We start from the raw sequence: 14,765 nt of genomic DNA, 5'->3' as shown, positions 1-14,765 counted from the left end.
AACCAGTTCAAAATTATAAGAGGTAAAATTAGTGCAAGAAAAACAATAACAGCAAATCACAACAGGAAGTATGTTGGACCTAGATGAAGAAAAATAGAAAACTTAACAGGATATAAAAAGGCTTGATCAGAAGACTCCATGCTATAAATATGTCCATTTCTCCTGCATTAATCTGTAGAATCCATGAAAATTCAACAGAAACTATAACTGGATTTTTTTGTAACTTGATTTGATCTTTAGTTCAACTGAAATAGTAATTATGTGAAATTGATTAGTGAGAGAAAAGGAAGGAACGGAGGAAGGAAGGGTGCGTTATAAGGGAATGCTTAGCTCTGGTAGCCAACCTCCAAGATGGACCTTAACTGCACATTACAAAATCTAAAAAATATTCTTAAAACACCAACTAGTCAAAAGTCAGTTGTGAGATTTATTGTAACATTTTATAAAATGTATTCCTTTCTTCCATACCTCCCCCAAATTTATTATTTTATTTTATTTTTTTTGGTAGCAAAAATATTTTTTATTATAATTTACAGTTTCACAAGTGAAAATTGTACATTTTTACACATAACAATTTCATTTTGTAAATTTGCACACATCTACAGAACTTTCAAACAACAAGCACCTGAAACTGTGCAGGCAATAGGATATGCAAATACTAAAATGTATTTATTAACCAAATGATAGCAGAAAGCCCTGCCTCACCTAGACAATTTATATAGATAGTTCTGTATATACATAAAAAAATTCTTTACCTACATCCAAACAGCAGCTTTTTTAAAAAAGAAAAACATATCTTTCTCATTTTATTTAAACTGACTCAACTGTATCATTTTCAGTTTTAATTTCAGTGGGTGTTGCTATGCTCTCCTCTGGACAAGCTGGTGGGGTATCAATTTGCTCTTCCTTAACTTTGGGACTTTCACAGGGTTCCTGCAATTCATTTTTGACAATGTTCAACATAATGTTCAAAGGGTTTTCAACTGGTGTCTTGCTGGGAGATGGTGTACAATCAAATGAAGATGTGTTTTGATAAATCCTCATAACATGATGGATGATAAATCTTTCCATCCACTCTAATGGCATTCTTTAAATGCCACTCCTCTTCTTCATCCCAGATTTGTTCAAATTGTTCTTGACAGATTTCACAACTCTCCACTGCTCCAGCTGGCCCTGCCGGTATACTTTTGAACTCCTTTTCTTTAGCAGCTTCCTGAGTTTTGAGCACAACTTCTTCATGCACCTTTTCAAAAAACTGGTTCTTTGCACATTCTTCCAAATCAGCTATTTCCTCAAATTCTATCCAATCTGTTAAACTGTAGTACCAACGTCTATGAGTGACTTTTCTGCTAACGTCTTTTTCAGTTCTATTTTGCCGATAATGCCAGTCCAAGTGATTTGCATAAACATCTGTCTGTGATGTTGTAAACCTCATTCCACAAGAGTAACACTGAATACCAGTGTACAGTCGATTTATAACACTATCATAACGTTGTTTTAACTCTTCAATTGTAAAATTGGTAAGATCTGGAACATCTTGATTTTCATTTTGATCTTCCTCCTCTTCAGTGGGAGGCTGAGCAGCAACTTCATTTACTTGTGTTGTAGCTGAATCAGGCTGGGACAATTTGAGAATTCCTGTTTTTAGCAGTTTTGAAAATAATTCATTTACATCCACCTGACTGAGGTGATTATCAGGATATGCCTTAGGAAGGGCTCCTGAAGGATTCTGAACAAATGCTCCAGGATTTTGTGGATGAACTGGTAAAAATTGTTGTCTCTGGCCAAATGGTACTGGTTGAGCAACACCAGTCAGAACCTGTTGAGATGCCTGAATGTTTCCTACTGTTATTGGAGCAGGTAAATTGCCAAAGTTTCCAAATTGAGAACTTTGAAGATTCTTTTCATCAAAATAGTGTCCAGAAGCTCTGCTAAGGGGATTTGAGAAACTCTGGCTCCCAGGGCCATGTGGTCCATTAAAATTTGGTCCTTGAGGTGAATCAAATATTTGTTCGTCTCTTTGGAATTGCAGTCCTTGGGATGGGGCATTAAAAGCATTGCTAGGCGGCTCATTATACGGACCAGTCTGACTGAAAGAAACAGATTCAAGCCTTTGTGAAGGATGATTGTCAAATCGTACGCCTTGAAGACCAAGAGGAATATCAAACCTTGATGCTTGCTGGTGTTGTGGACCATCAAATCTTTGAGGAACACCATCAAATCTTGGTTGAACCTGCTGTCCAGGTGGTCCATCAAATCTCTGTGGGCCTGGTTGACCAGTTCTTTCAAATCTAGGACCTGGTTGACCATGTAATCCATCAAATCTTGGTAAGAGTGATGGCTGACCTGGCTGCCCATCAAACTTTAAAGCATGAAAACCTTCAAATCTTGGACCACCTTGACCCAGAGGCCCTTCAATTCTCAGCCCACTTCCTGGTACAGGACCCTCAAACCTCATTCCACCTCCTTGTTGGACTAAGGGTCCTTCAAACCTGATCCCAACCCCTGGTTGACCATGTGGACCCTCAAACCTAAGGTTTCCACCAAGTTGATTATGTTGTCCTTCAAACCTCAGACCAATTACTGACTGACCATGGGGGCCCTCAAACCTCATTCCAACTCCCTGCTTTAGCAAAGGGCCCTCAAATCTGATCCCACCTGCTGGATGACCAGGAGGTCCATCAAACCTAATTGCAGCTCCTGATGGACCATGACCTCCCACAAATCTATGTCCATTTACAGGCTGATCTCGGGGATTTTCAAATCTAAGTCCACCCACAGGCTGACCATGAGGTCCCTCAAACCTCAGACCTCCCACAGGTTGACCCCGATGTCCCTCAAACCTGAGCCCACCCACAGGCTGGCCTGCTGGTCCTTCAAATCGTAGACCACCTGCAGATCCCTCAAACCTCAGACCAGGGGAACCTTCAAACTGAAAACCACCTCCGCCTGCTTGACCAATTGGGCCTTCAAACCGCAAAGGTGTCTGTACTGGTCCTGGAGGACCTTCAAATCTCAAAGGACACCTGCCTCCTAGCTGACCTGGTGGTCCTTCAAATCTCAAAGGACCACCTCCCCTGATTTGTCCAGGTGACTCATCAAATCGAAGAGAACCTGGTGCAGGAGGTCCATCAATTCTAGGGCTTAATTTATTAGGTCCTTCAAAAATCATCTTGGTTGGGCCATCTCTTGTTACTGATGGCCTACTAGGTCCATCAAATAATGGTCTGTTTTCAGCTAACGCTGTAAGTCACTGATTTGTATCGAGGCTGGCGAATCGTGATGCTGGGCTACCAACAAATGGTTTATCTGCATCTTCATATCTAGGTCACTTAAGTGGAAAACGATCATTGAATGGTGACCTCTGCTCTTCTTGCACACCTTTAGCAGAGACTTGCTCGTCATGTCTTCTCCGGCCCTCATGGGGTGAAAGATTCTCAGCATAAGAACAACTCCCAGATATAGGAGAAAGACGTCTTGCTCTTTCACTAAATTGTTCTTTTCTGTCAAACTGTGCTCCACTATTCCTACTTGCATGTTTACTTTTGGATGGCTCACATTCTATTCCAGACAACAAGGCATCAGTCAAAGGGTAGTCAAAAATATCAAGATCTAAGAGATCAAGTCTTGGAAATGAATGCTGAACCTGTGTCCTTTTCAGTTTTGCTTTATGTTCATAGTAGGTTAATTCAGCATCAGATAAGAGAGGTTTCTTTTTTAATCCACCTTTATTTTCTTCTGAAGGACTATCTCGTACATTGCATCTATGTTTACCTTCTTGATACTGAAATAGCTGTCGAATTAGATGCACAACAAGAAGGAACTCATCCTGTGTAATTTCACCAGATGCTAAACGTTCACTCGTCTTTTGAAGTAATTCTCTTTTGTTTGCAAGAGTTAACTCTTTAGGAATCTGAAGATTGGCATCTACACTTAATTGATGCTGTTGCTTTGGGGCTCCAGGTGACAAAATTCCTTTAGTGCTTGACCAGCTTTCCCTATGCCTTAGATGAGGAGATTTACTATGGTCGTCACCTTGTTGTAAGCTTTTATTTTCTCCCCAACCAGATTTCCATCTTTTGTTAGACTTGGGATTTGACCAATTTTCTACATTCTCCTTTGGTTCAGTGCCTGACTTTGTAGAATGCTGACTTGTAGTTTCTTGTGGTCGTTCCTCTTCAGTCTTCTTTATTTGCCTTGGATCTCGAACATCCTGTTTAGTACTTCTCTTAGCATTTCTTTCTTCCCTGGAAGGTGGCATAAAGTCTTCCATATGTGAATGCTTACATCCAGATTGGCGAATCTTTCCAGCCTTGGCTGTCGAGGTTGGAGACATACTCCTTTGCCTTTGTTTGGGTGACCGCCTATCTCTTCTCTTAGGAGAATGTATAATTGGTGACCAAGACTTGGGTGATTGTTGGGGTCCAGCCCCAGCAGGTTCAGGGGTCCCCAAAGGTGTGGACGGAGTCGGCAAAGAAGGAATGACACAGAGACAGCGTTCAGTTGATCAGCAGCCTAGCCAGGATCTCCAGCCAGGTTCTGTGTTTTTTGTTTTTTTTTAAAATATATTTTATTGATTTTTTACAGAGAGGAAGGGAGAGGGATAGAGAGTCAGAAACATCGATGAGAGAGAAACATCGATCAGCCGCCTCCCGCACACCCCCTACTGGAGATGTGCCCGCAACCAAGGTACATGCCCCTGACGGGAATCGAACCTGGGACCCTTCAGTCCGCAGGCCGACGCTCTATCTACTGAGCCAAACAGGCTAGGGCAGGTTCTGTGTTTTATTGTCTTGTTACATCTGTATTTATACCAGTTGATTTTAATCCTATCAATTTCTTTTCCAAAGGTTAGGGCGTTTCTTATCTCCATTCCAGGGAGTAAAGATTATGTAGCTTAAGCGTGATTGTTCTTAGTTAAAGTGATTAACTACCCGCCTGGCACTTAGTTAAGGGGTTTTATTCCCTCCCTAACATCAGGGAAAAACCCCTACCTGGGGAAACAACCTTTCTCGGAGAGGTGACCTTGGTTAAAACACATAACACCAAGAAGGGGAGCAAACATATTAAGAACAGTATGCCATATACGCCAGGTCCCTTGAAACATATGCTGTGCAGATGTTTCTTCCCTGCAGCGACTTTGTCAAGCAGAAAGGATGGACTGGCTTCCGGCAGGTGATCTCGATCTTGATTGCTTTCTAGTACTTGATCTCCCTGGTTTTGTTCCCTGTTTTTCTGAGTCTTCTGTTTTTATTACGTCTTGTTTTTGTACAATGCCATTAGCGATTTTATTTCGACTTCCAATCAGTCTATGTTCAGATGATTTCATATGCTCATCTTTATCTTTTTTTTCTTACGTTTTTCTCTTCTATCATCATCTTTGCTATCAGTCTTATCTTGAAGATGTTTTATTTAAATCTTAGATCTCTCTTACTCATGTCAGACACCCTTGGGCATGCAGATTCTTGATTTTTCAAGTCTTTTGTGTGAGAGAATTTGTTTTTCAAAGGTGATTTAGATTTAGATTTAGAATCTAACTGGTCAAGTTCTTTCTTGGTTATTTTTTCACTTGATTTACTTTTTTCTTGTTTGGATGAATTTAGTTTTTCAAAAGGTATAGTTTTACTTGTCTTAATATCAGATTGGTTTAATGTATTCATTAGGAATTCTTTTCTGTGACTTTGATCTTTTCCATGAGAAGAATGCTGACTTATCCTATTAAGACAGGGATCCTGGTTTGTTCCTTTCAAGTCCTGAATTTGTAAGGATGGACCTGCACGGCTTTTTTCAGGTTGCCAAGGAAATCTGATGGGGAGTTTTAACTGCCATAGGGGGAATTTGTGAAACATGTAATTTGGAAGGTGCAGATCCAGGACCTAAGTTGGATGTCTCCTGCTGAACACTAAGAGAAACTGCCAGTTATGCTTTAGCTTGCTCTAGTTCAAGCTCCAGCTTTTTCTGCTGAAGTTCTAATAACTTTTTGTTTTGCAAGTAACTCCTGCCTTATTAGTTGTTCTTGGGTAATATTCTTTTGTATATCAGGAATAACTGGAGGAGTGGAGATGCTAGGGGAAGTGACCACTGTGCCAGGTGCTGAAGGCTCTTCAGGCGATTTATTTAAAAATTTAGGATTCACATGGATGCTAGATGTATTCACATTGGGGGGTAGAGGTTTAAATAGGCCAAGCAGGATCTAATGAATTGACTCTGACATCCAGGGCATAAAGTTTCTTCAATGGGAATATCTCATCCCATGTGGAACGTAATTTAAGTAAACTTTTTCTAGTATTTTCATCCACCTTTTCAAACACACAAATAAATGTTGCAACTAGATTTTTAGCGAAGGCAGTGAGATACTCTCGTCCAACGTTTTTCACGATAGAATCCATAAGGTACATAACAGGAAGCGTCTCTGAGGAAGGAGCCTTGGCGGTTTGGGCCTCGATGAGAGAGAAGATCTCCTTGGCGAAGGGCAGGTTCTCCTCGGCTAGAATGGTCAGCATATTGATGTGCGGTTTGCTATTGAAGGTCAGGTCTTCGAGGGGTGACTGATAATCCCGACAGGCGTCCTCCCGGGCCCCCGAGGTACTGGCCTCGGCTGGCGTCGGCTCTGACATTGCGCCGTGGCCCCCCTCCGAGGTCCGCCGCCGCCGAAGCTGAAGCCACTCTCGACACCCCGCCTCCCTTCCGACTGCGTTTCCTCTCCCCGGCTCTCTCGCGGCGGCTCCGGCCTCACCACATGCTGACCGCGGAGGGGGGTTGGGGAACGACACGGGGGAGGGGGGGGGACCTCGGGTACACAACGCCGCCTTCTCATGGGTGATCTCCGTCGACTTTCAGCCGCCTCTGGAGCCTCTTTCTCCAAATGGCGCCGGCGCAGGCGGCTCCAGCTCCGAAAACGTCTGTGTTCCCAACTGCTGCGTCGTGCGAAATGAGCTAGGGGAGGGGAAATGTGCGGTAAAGGGGCGGAGCCGTTGAGCAAGAAGGAGCGTGATAGGGTGGCCGTGGTGACGTCACAAGACCCGCCCCCGCTCTTCCGCAGAACGTCCGGGCACCGTCTGCTCGCCGCCTGGACCCGGGCTTTCGCAACACCTCGGGCTCAGAGGTGCGGTGGAAAAGACGGGCCCTCTCATTGGCCAGTTCGTAAGGGACTGTTCGGTCATTTGTTACCATAACAACCCATTCGGGAGGCCGGGAGGCCTGGGGAGGCCGTTCCCGAGGCCCAACACAACCGTTTAAGGGGAAGGCTCAGCCGGCCCCCCCTTCGCCACGCCCTCTGCGAGCCCCTAGCCACTGATCAGCTTTGTCAATCATCCTCCTCCCGCCCTCCCCTGCGGCAGGGCGGGGTCCCAAATTTATTATTTTAAATAATTGATCATTTGATACAGCTGGATCCACAGTGATAGTAAATCCTGTCTTAAATGACTTTAAACAATTCTAGAGTGCCAGAACGAGATCACACAGAAATGAAATGCAGTTGTTGCAATCCTATCTTCTGGAAGAACAGAAATCTTCAAAGTGTAGGCATTAAAACACTGATTTATTCCATCAGAGGCCTATAGGCAAAGATACGCAGTGATTAAGTGACTTACAAATACCTTCAGCTTTTCTTCCAAATATTAAATATAGGAGAAAACCTAATTTTAAAAATTCTCAGGTATTTTTGATGGTTTATGAATTACAGGAGGGGCTGGAGGTTGAATTGATCACCAATGGCCAATGATTTAATCAATCTCGCCTATGTAATGAAGTCTTCATAAAAACACAAAAGGTCAGGGTTCAGAGAGCTTCCGGGTTGGTAAACACAGACATGGCAGGATGCCTCAGGTAGGGCATGGAAGCTTCACCCCCATCCCACATACCTTGCCGGATGCATCTCTTCTATCTGTATTCTTTATCATATCCTTTTATAATAAACTGGTAAACTTAAGTAAATGTTTCCCTGAGTTCTGTGAGCCACTCTAGCTAATTAATGGAATCCAAGAGGGTGGGAGGTCATGGAAACCTCTGATTTACAGCCAGTTGGTCAGAAGTACAAGTAACAACCTGGACTTTTGACTGGTGTCTGAAGTCCAAGGAGAGGGTCTTGGAATCTCCAATCTAGAGTTGATTGGTCAGAAGCACAGGTGTTAACCTGGTCTTGCTGAAGTGGAGGGCTATTTGGTGGGACTGAAGTCTTTGCCTTTGGAATCTGATGCTTTCTCCAGGTAGATAATGCCAGAATTTAGTTGAATTGTAGGACACCCAGCGGGTGTCCTGAGCATTGCCTGGTAGTGTGTGGGGGGGGGGGGGGGCGGGGGGGGGGGAGACCACTCACATATTGGAATTAGTCTCAGAACCATTAGACAAATACTTCATCTTAAAGTATTTCCAATGAATTTTTCATCTCGCTTATACTCATTCTGTGTTTGTGGCTTACCCTTATCGTGCCTTGTTTTTGTCCCTTGTGCCAAACTTGATTTTATTTGTGCCTCAGAGTAATGCTTTTAAATTTGCTTCAACCCAAACTCTGTACCTCTTAGGACATTCCTGACAATCCCCTAAGTCAACACAGCCTCCCAGAAGCCCAGGATAGATATGGAGCTCCAGGGCCTTGCTTGTTCAGGAGGGATATTTAAACATACAACCAAATTGTTATCTAATTGTTAACCAATATATTCCTGAAGTTCAGCATTAGTGCATATCTAGTAGGATAGATTATATAACAACTTGACCTTAAAACTTAGAAAGCTTTTCTGGTGTAGACTAACTTCATAAGAGTTGTTTACTATTACCTACAAGGTGTCTGAAATCATAGCATAGTCCAGCATTCAACATTCTACACAAACACAAAAACTGGTTGGACTGGTTAGGCCAGTTGGACTAAGTTAGCTGATCCTAATTATTTACTATTTTCAATCAAATAAATATTTAATATCTAGGTTTGTTATATCAAACAGCCATAAAGCCATTGTAATAGAATAGTCCCAAACTGGTTGGCAACTATGTTTCATGTCTTACTCTAGAATGTTTATATTATTCATATGAACAAGATATTGTAAGTTTTTTAGAATTTATGATTTATAATCATAAATTGCTTGGGGGAAAAAGCATAAATATTTTCTATTGAATTCTTTTAACTCCTGCTTTGTTTTCTGAAATGTTTAGCCTTCCATGTGTGCTCTTAGAGTTTTTTTAGTCAGCCTCTGTTTTAGTTTATTGCTGCATAATAAACCACCTCCAAACCTTGCAATGTGAAAACAACAGTTCTTTTATCCTCCCAGAATTCAGATAGGGCATGGTGGAGTTGTTTTGTCTCTGCTCCACTATGTCCTGGGCCTCAGCTAGGAAGACTCAGTTCAGAGGGGTGACTAGAAACTCGAATCATTTGGAGGCTTCTCACATGCTGCCACCTAAGCTGGGATGATACCAAGGCTGGGCTCAGCTGGGGCTGTTGACCAGAGCACCTACATCAGCCCCTCTCCTCTGGCCTGGGCTTCTCACAGGATGATGGCTAAGTTCTAAGAGGGAGCGTCCTGAGAGTTAGTGTTTCAGGAGACCCACATGGAAGCTGCAGGGCTTTTTATGATCTAGTCTCAGAATTCATATAATATCACTTCTTCCGAACTCTATTGCAGGGATCAGTAAGCTATGGCCAAATCCAGTCTGCCTGTCTTTGTAAAAAAAGTGTTGATGGAACACAACCATGTCCATTCGTATCATCTATGGCTGCTTTCGTGCTGTGATGCATACTTGAGTAGTTACCACAGTATTTACTATCTGGCTCTTTACAGAAATAGTGTTTTGAGCCCTGCCCTATTGATTAAAGCAATTACAACCCTGCTCAGCGTCAAGGCAGGGAGGGGCATAGACCCTACCTAGTCAGAGGTCTGTCAAAGGAGGTGCCACATTTAAAAATACCACTTTAGCTCCTGTTTGCCCCTCAGATTTCAATTATCGTTTAGTCTTTAGTTTTGTCAGCTCCTGAAGGTAAATGGTTGGCTAATAATTCTTTCAAAGAAAGGTTAATATGTGTTCAGAGTAAATGTCAGGGGTAAAGAGGACCTTTAAATTCCTTAAAAGAGAAAAAAAATATGGGGGTGGGAGTGGCTGAGGAAAGATCAATGGAGGGAAAAGAAGACATATGTAATACTTTAAAAGTAAAGAATTTTTAAAAATAGTGAAAAATTATCTAGTTAGGTCTTACAGTGGGGCCTTGACTTATGAGTTTAATTCGTTCCGAGACCGAGCTCGTTAAGGAGCTCGTTAACTCAAATTATTCTATCAACTCAATGCAAAAAATCGCCGCAGAGACAGCTGGTATCTCAAAAAACTCGTTAGTTGGGACACTCGTAAGTCAAGGCCTCACTGTACTTGGTCAACAAGTTTCAGGTTTTAGAAGTCATTACATACTTAATTATGAAAAAAATTTTAATATGCTATATTGGTATCATTTGTATTAACCCTTCCCCCCCCCCCACTCCCCCAGTTTCCTCATCTATAGAATGAGGGACCAAAATATCTGGAGGTAGGGCCCCCACTGGCTGGTTGGTTGGTTGGTTGGTTTGAATAGGAAGGGAGAAGGAGAGAGGTAGAGACATCAGTGATGAAAGAAAATCATTGATTGGTTGCCTCATGCACACTCCACACGGGATCGAGTCCTCAACCCTGACATGTGCCCTGACTGGGAATTGAACCATGACCTCTTGGTTCATAGGTCGATGCTCAACCACTGAGCCACATGGGCCGGGCCCCACAGATGTTTAAAGCTCCTCAGGTGATTTTAATATATACCCAAAGCAAAGAAATGTACAGTTAGGTGAGTTTAGGCTTCTTTACAAATAAGATTATCTTGTTCTGTGATTGTAAGTGGATATGAAAATGAAAAGTTTTCCCATACTTTTTACTTATTAGTATGCTACTGAGAAAATTATTTGGAATGTATTTTACTATGACAAACCAACATTATTTCAATATCGCACAGTCGTTTGGCCTAGCTGATTTAGCATGAACCTAAGTCAAATATTTTTATTTTCACATATCTTTTGACCTACTGATTATCTCTGTCATTTCACACTGAAGTAAATCTTTTATTTTTCTTGTTTGTTACTAAACATGCTAGTGTGACACCTCTTTTCAGAATGACATTGAAACCTGTCTGCACATATGTATTAACATAGTGTTTCTCAAACTTATGCATGAACATGAATCACTTGAGGAATCTTGTAGATTGATTCAGTAATTCTGCAGTGAGAATCTGGCTTAAGAATCTGCATTTCTAAAAAGCTACCAAATGATTCCCATGCTATCCAATCATTATCCATGCACTACACCTTGAGTAGCAAGTTAAAAACCTACTCATCCGAAGTAGCTAGTTTAGCTCAGAACTGCAAGTTCAGTCTCAGAACTGATTGAGGAAAAAGAATGGGGTCACAGGAAAAAGGGAAGGGGTGTTAGAGTGATTTTAAGTTGTATTGTACTAAGCACAATGGCACCTCTTACTTATTTATTTGTTGTTTTCTTTAAAAAGTATTTTCATAGATTTTTAGAGAAAGAAGAAGGGAGAGGGAGAGAAAGAGAAACATCAATGTGAGAGAAGAACATCCATTGGCCACCTTCTGCATGCCCCCTACTGGGGATCCAGTCCAGAACCAGGGCATGGGCTCTGACCAGGAATCGAACCGTGCATGGGATGATGCCCAACCAATTGAGCCACACTGGCCAGGGCTCTTTTTTATTAAAACAAGAAACAAAAAAACAACTCACTGAGAAAAGTATAGAATTCTGTTTTTATTTCTTCCCATAGGTTTTACCAATAATTACTTTCTTCTGCTGTGTGATACCTGTCCTCTATAATATAAACCTCATGCAGTGGCTAATCCTAAGGTAAGTTTAACAGCTGAGAGCTCCTTTTGTTAGAGACAGCATGGTATAGTGGCATATGCATTAGACTACATGTTAAAAGACCTGGATTCTTGTTTTTGTCACCTTTGGCCTTGTGACCTTGAGCAGGTCATGTAATCTCCTTTAGCCTCAGTTTTGTCTTTAAATCTAGGCTAGTAATTCCTATTTACCGTACAAGGTATTTTAAAAAAGTAAATAAGATCGTTGTGAAAGTGCTTTGTAAATGCCGAAACCGGTTTGGCTCAGTGGATAGAGCGTCGGCCTGCGGACTGAAGGGTCCCAGGTTCGATTCCGGTCAAGGACATGTACCTGGGTTGCGGGCACATCCCCAGTAGGAGATGTGCAGGAGGCAGCTGATCGATGTTTCTCTCTCATCGATGTTTCTAACTATCTATCTATCTTTCTCCCTTCCTCTCTGTAAAAAATCAATGAAATATATTTAAAAAAAAAAAAAAGAAAGTGCTTTGTAAATAACAATGTGACTTGTACACGTAGCTTATTATATTGTTCACAGAGTATTCTTGACTTTAGACCCACATACAAGAATACATTGTCTATGATGCTGTTAACCTTCAACTATCTTCACTAGTACAAGGAGCATTAACAAGAATTAGATGATAAATAAGGCACCTGGAGACTTTCTCTGTCTTAGAAAGGCCTGGGTTCAAAGAATTTAAAAAAAAAATGGAGTTTTAAGAGTCATGGAAGAAAGTTTGAATAAAAATTCCTGGGAGAAATGGTGGTGAATGCATACTCTTCATCATCCTAGAGACTGATCACCGTCTCCTTTCCATTTCCTTATCTGGCATTAGGCAGCATCAGTTGGTATTGAAGGGAAGGTCTTAAACTGATTGTAATTAAGAGCCAATTTTGAATAAAAAAATAAAAGAAAGGAAACAGGTTTCTCTGATTTTTTTTCAAGGATTTAGTTTAGAGCAGTGGTTCTCAACCTTGGCTGCACATTAGAATCACCTGGGAATCTTTTTAAAATCCTGATTTCTGGGCCTCATCCTCCGGAAATTCTGTTTCTTGGTTACTAATGTTGTGGCCCCATCCCATAACAAAGAAACAGAATTTTAGGGGATGAGGCCCAGAAATCAGGATTTTAAAAAGATTCCCAGGTGATTCTAATGTGCAGCCAAGGTTGAGAACCACTGGTTTAGAGGAATAGTTAACATTATGTCTTTCCTTTACTCTCTAGAATGCATGCTCCAGACTAATTTACTCTTATAGTTATAGAGCAAATCAGGAGGCGTGGCTTTCACTACAGTAGGGGAGTAAATATATTAGTTTAGAAAAAATTAATTTGGCTCCTATGGTTGGATAAAAGTCTATATGATGATTCAATTAAGTTTATGAATGACCTCACGGTGATAATCTGCAAGTGGAAAATTGAGTTGGCTCTATATGTTAAGAGCATGAGGCAATTTTGCCTGAGCTCATTCAAGCAGCCATCTCTGCACTGGGGGACCTGAGGGAGGACCTGGAATGGAACCCCATACAAAGTAAATTCCAGGGGGATTGACTGAAACCAAAGTAAAACCACTGCCCAGACCAGTAAAGTGACCCATATGGTACCAGTGAGTAGTTCTTGGGATTCATTTAAGTAGAGAGGATAATACATTTATTTATTTATTTATTTATTTATTTAAAATATATTTTATTGATTTTTCACAGAGAGGAAGGGAGAGAGATAGATAGTAAGAAACATCGATGGAAGAGAAACATCGATCAGCTGCCTCCTGCACATCTCCCACTGGGGATGTGCCCGCAACCCAGGTACATGCCCTTGACCGGAATCGAACCTGGGACCTTTCAGTCCGCAGGCCGACGATCCATCCACTGAGCCAAACCGGTTTCGGCCAAGGACAATACATTTTTATTGTGTTTGTTTTTTTATCTTGCTTGCAGATTACTTTGGGCACAGCAGCCACAGAAACTCTTGAGTGTAGCAGGAAACATTTTTTGGGGTATGGTAAGTAGTATATATCTTTTTTCATTAGGTAACCTCAGGTATTTTTATAAGAACATCTCAGAGACCCCAAAGCCTGGCTGGGAATAGAAGGTTTTTCAATAATTTTCTTGTAAGAACTCTCCACAATGATAGAAAGTCACCCCTGCTGTTTATGTCACTTGAGGTCTTCCTGATGGTTCACTACCTAATTCTCCAAATTTAAGTTCCCACACTAAAATAACTTGCTACTTCCACTTCTGAGGTTGTTTCATGAGCAGAGTAGCGAATGTTTTTTTAATTTGTGGGTGCCCATATCTTGTTTATCTTTCTTGTTTGTAGACAGAGACACATCTAATTCTTCTGTACATTGCAGACTGTTGCTCTTTAAAATCATGCCTTAATGACTGGGGACTTTGCAGGAAGTGTGATGTGTGTCTACATGTCTTTTGTTAAACTTTTGGCAAAAGCCAGAATACCAGACACTGATCCATGGAGGAAATGAAAGCTTCTAATATTGCATATTAGGCATGTAATATGGTTATATACCTATCCCTTCCAGAATAGTATGGGTCTGGAATATGTATGTAGGCATTTCCTTACCAGATTTAATAAGCATTTTGGTCCTTTAGGGAAGAGTAAAGTAAAAGAATGAGAACCCCAGCGAATTTCCCATGGAATTCCTTGAATGAACATACCCTAAATATGGTGTTCTTTTGGTCCACTCCAATTTATCCCTGGGAACATTGCCTAAATAGCAATAACTATTTGTTAAAGTAGCCCAACTTTCCAGTGTGTATGTTCCAGAAACCACCATGATAAAGATGTTGAGAAATCCCTTTAATGTACTTGTCCAGCCATCCAATCCTAATCTTAGGAGGAGATTGAGGAGTGCTAGTCTGTCCACACACTTGAGGGTGGTTAAGGGGTC

The 14,765-nt window shown here is 41.4% G+C and overlaps 2 pseudogenes; both read right to left on the bottom strand.

Moving 5' to 3' along the window:
* Positions 1–3,302: 3,302 nt before the first annotated feature.
* LOC139015832 (pre-mRNA cleavage complex 2 protein Pcf11 pseudogene) lies at positions 3,303–4,392 on the bottom strand (annotated as a pseudogene).
* Positions 4,393–4,753: 361 nt separating this feature from the next.
* Positions 4,754–6,617, bottom strand: LOC139015823 (pre-mRNA cleavage complex 2 protein Pcf11 pseudogene; annotated as a pseudogene).
* Positions 6,618–14,765: the final 8,148 nt, after the last annotated feature.

This window comes from Myotis yumanensis, unplaced genomic scaffold (assembly GCF_028538775.1).
Source record: "Myotis yumanensis isolate MYYU_CA2020_CCGP unplaced genomic scaffold, mMyoYum1.0.hap1 SCAF_1, whole genome shotgun sequence".
Lineage (NCBI taxonomy): Eukaryota > Metazoa > Chordata > Mammalia > Chiroptera > Vespertilionidae > Myotis > Myotis yumanensis.
The sequence above is the reverse complement of the archived record's forward strand: the minus strand, read 5'-3'. Positions and strand labels throughout refer to the sequence as shown.